The 4,235-nt window shown below is 34.8% G+C and overlaps 1 long non-coding RNA gene across 1 annotated transcript; it reads left to right on the top strand.

Moving 5' to 3' along the window:
• Positions 1 to 314: 314 nt before the first annotated feature.
• LOC114320140 (uncharacterized) lies at positions 315 to 3,341 on the top strand. Its single transcript, XR_003649706.2, has 3 exons — positions 315 to 632; positions 2,765 to 2,868; positions 2,972 to 3,341. It is a non-coding gene; the product is annotated as an uncharacterized LOC114320140 (long non-coding RNA).
• Positions 3,342 to 4,235: the final 894 nt, after the last annotated feature.

Raw genomic sequence — 4,235 nt, 5'->3', positions numbered from 1 at the left:
TAAAGGAGACTTACACATAATGGCTTAATCTCTTCAGAGATTCATCGTCAATGGTGTAGTCTTCTTCTCATGTTTTGGGAGGACCTCTTATTTGACATTACTTCTCGTTTAGAGGACTTTAACATTACATTTGGACAAATAGACTAATGAATGACAAGGCTTAAAACAATTGGTTTATAATTGAATCAACACACTTAAGAAAAATGACTTAAATAGCTTGAACTTGTCCACACGTTATGCCTAAACTGGCACAAGCGGGTCTATATTTCAGATTGGTCTTAATTGGCCCATCCCATAATGACCCAGGCCCACCCATAATGACCCAGACTCCGAGTTTCGTCACCACCACAAGGCAAGTTGTCATTGACGATCAGTTGTCCGATGTACCTTAATTTTTTGTACCCCGTCGCAGCAGAGCCAAGCCCCAGCTCAATCTTTGAACGCTTCGCCGCGGAGTAGCAAAGGATCGATTCGCGAACTTGTAGATTCACAGATTTTACTTCACAGACATTGCTTCAATCTGTTACTTTGATTTTCCAGAAGATATTCAATGTCTGCATCAAGAATTGGAAAGCTTTTCGTGCTTGGAATTTACCTCCAATGGCGGTTTTGACTACTTGCCGATACATTACGTATGTGTATATATTTGTGTACATACATACATGCATATGTTCATAAGCATCTAAATGATTTTGTTAATTCAAAACAGTTTTTTTTTTTCCTCTTCAGTTGCAGAGCATTTATTGAATTCTGACATCCTATGCCAACAGAAAACATTATAATTGAATCATTTACGGTGTGTTTGATTGGGGATTTGGAAAGGCATTTGAAAATAAAAAGAAAAAATGTGTGTAAAATTATATGAAATATAGCATTTATCTTTTTTTATTATTTCTAAATCCCTTCCCAAATTCCAACCAAGCACACGCATAGTTTCACAATATGACATATTAAACTTCTAGGTCAATACAATTGAGCTCATTAGAGAGACAACCTATACAAAGAAACCTGTGTTTGGTTGCAGATTTGGGAAGGGATTTAGAAAGAGAAGAGGAAAAGTTGTGTGAAATTATGTGAAATGTATATTTTATTTACATTTCACTTATATTTTTTCTTTTTCTTTCCAAATTCCTTCCCAAATCTCCTAGCCAAACATGGCGTTTTGCTTTGATCAACAATGTCCTTCCAGATTTTGTATGTTTTGATATAATCATGCTGTTTGGTTGAGGGATTTAGAAAAAGAAAAGGAAAAATGGGTGTAAAACTAGGTGAAACTAGAGGAGAGATTACTCTTTGGCTTTCTAACCTGTTGCTAAGAGAGAGCGACTGTAATCTATACAAACAAAACTTACAATAGGATATACACAATGTTGATGGAAAACTACCTCACTAGAGTTGTACTGGAATTGAAGTATAGAGATTGGATTTGTGAGGGATAAAAAAGGATCTCTGGCGACTGTGGAATGTTACTCAGTTATGGAAGAAATGTTGAATTGTCCATAATATCCTCAAGGGAAAATGTGTTTTGTTTCCAAACAATTTTGGAATCAAAATGCCGTGACACAAATTCAGAATGTGGTTCACACCAATTAGGTTGTTGACATTATATAATATATAATAGTAAAGATAGTATAGATGAAACTTGGTGTGCATTTCGCTCACTTGCTTGATATTATTTGAGTTGAAGCTGCTGATTTAACACTGATAACTAGCTAACTCGATTGTTGAAGTTTCCAAGTTTGTCATGTTTCCTTGATTAAATTACTTTCACACACACACACACACATATATATTATATATATATCTTACGAGTTGAAAATGTTGAATAAATTAACATTTTTTATATAGAAAATGTTTGATAATTACCCTTCAGAATGTCTTTCTTGCCATGGTAGTAAGTTTATAGTTTCCTTCAAATCCTATCCTTGATTCTTTTGTTGACACTATGTCAGCTGTTATTATGTTTCATGGCATGTTCCCTATTTTTTATACATAATATTGAAATTGGAGCAACTATTTAGATTTAAGCAGAAACTTACGATGTTAATGTAATCAATTTTTTTTAATGTTATTTAGAGATGTGTGGTTGCTATTTTTCATTATTTTTATTATTGCACACGAAGTGCCAACTGCAGTGGAGTTGTGGAAAACAGGTGATCATGTTTTATTTGCATGTTATGGGGAGCTTCATTTCCTTGCATTTGGAGCTTCAAATTTTAGTAACAAGTGCATAGCTCATTGGAAGAAGCTCAACAAATATGTATGCATTCTACTACCACCACCATCACCTTATTTCAAGTCCGTTGCATGCTTTATGTGTTTTGAAAATTGACATTATGATAAATGTTAAGTTAGTTTTGTCTGTTTGTCTAGTTTGTGCTCTCATTTGTTGAAGGTGCCCCATCTTCGATAACTGACCGAGTCCCTATCAATTCTCATATCTTCTCAATTAAATTTCTTTGTTTGGAACTTTGAACAAAGTTATATTCTAAGGAATCAGTCTTTGTTTTGTTCTGTTTTGTTTTATCCTTTCCCTTCTTTTTTGGCCTGCAACTATACTACATTTGTTAAAGTGTCACCTGTTGTATCGTTTCGGAGATCTTCCATTTATGACCAGTATGTGATGTTGCTTCAGTGAACCCATTTTTCTTATGATAAGAGTCCTTATCTGCTAGCCTGTTGAGGATGAAGAATAAACTAATATTTGAAGAGTGGTCAGTCATTTTTTCTGTGTGTCAAGTCGAGTTATATTACTCTTTTTCAGGAACTCTGGAGGCTTTGATATTGCACTTGCTTTTATCAGTTTGGGCATGAAGTCCTTCCACAGACGTTTGATAAGATGGATCAACTGACTGCTGAAGAAGATTGGTACATGTTAACTTCAAGTAGAGTATTTGTTCTAGTGTATTTAAATTAAAAGGGGTAGACTCTACTGTGCTTTAATTTGTTTTGCATTTTTTTATGGTTGCAGGAATAAATTCTACCAAGTATTTTGTGGTGCAGTTGTTGACCAATTTGCTGCAATGGATGCAATTTTGATTTGGAAAGAGCCCTTTGCACTTCAGATAATGATGTTCTCATGTTGGAAAATGTCTTTGGGAACATATCTGCTTATTGCTGGAGTGCAGGCTACATCCATAAGTTTTGGTTGGTCTTATCCAAAAAATTCAGAAATTTTGGTCTTTCCATTTATATGTGGTAGAACTCTAGAAATACTCCCTCTCTCTCTCTCTCTCTCTCTCTCGTGTTTTTTTTTTTTCAAATTTATTTATTTTTATAATTAATTGTAGTGGGAGAGTTGCAAAAACTAATAAAAAACTTGGTCTCCATAATTACTCGTATTTTTGCATAGTTTTTCACTACCACAATTGGCTTCTTATTGCAACGACAATCATAATTCAGGTGCTAGTTCAATTTCTTTGATAGCCATTCCTGTTAGATTCAGTTTTGGTGGTATGAAATCTTTTGTAAACTCGATAAGGCTCCCACTTGAAAGGGCAATGTTTTGATTGCCCAAAACATCTCTCTCTCTCTCTCTCTCTCTCTCTCTCTCTCTGTGTTGTTGTTGCTGTTGTTGTTGTTGATAAATTCTCACTTTTCTTTGTTACATAATTGCCCAAGATGTCTCACACCATTAGCATTCTTCCATAAGAATATCATATTGTTCCCTTTGGTTGTATCCCCATGATGACAAAGTTCATCTATATGGCAGCACACAAAGTTTACATGAATGAACCGGTGCAAAGAATGCGTCCCATATATTCTTAATAATTTCAGTGGCAATGGCCAGGCAATATGGCCTCCCCATACATTTAGGTTTTCTGGAGATGGAAAGAATTGCATGGGGAACAACACCCAATATGTTACTACTGTTGTTGGTACCTTGTTATTGGAATAAATGCTACCATGTAACATGTAGTATGGCTTTATATATAGTCTTTAAATTTTTATTTCTTTTTTTATTTTATTTTTGTGTGTGTGGTAATAAAGGAGCAATATTATATATAATAGGAAAGAGTCAGTCACATATTTCTAGGGTAGTAAACATCCCTAGCATCTCAAAGAGTTGATTACAAATACAAGGAGGTGGGTGTTGAAAAGTATGCATTTCTTCATTTGTTGGAGCTCCTCGATTTGCTAGTAGATCGGTACAAGCATTTGCCTCCCTATAGATATGGTTAATTTCCATCACTCCTAGTTGAGCCATGAGGGACATGCAGTGAAAATCTTGATTT

Source organism: Camellia sinensis, chromosome 14 (assembly GCF_055761805.1).
Source record: "Camellia sinensis isolate YWXY chromosome 14, ASM5576180v1, whole genome shotgun sequence".
In the NCBI taxonomy this organism is placed as follows: domain Eukaryota; kingdom Viridiplantae; phylum Streptophyta; class Magnoliopsida; order Ericales; family Theaceae; genus Camellia; species Camellia sinensis.
The sequence above is the reverse complement of the archived record's forward strand: the minus strand, read 5'-3'. Positions and strand labels throughout refer to the sequence as shown.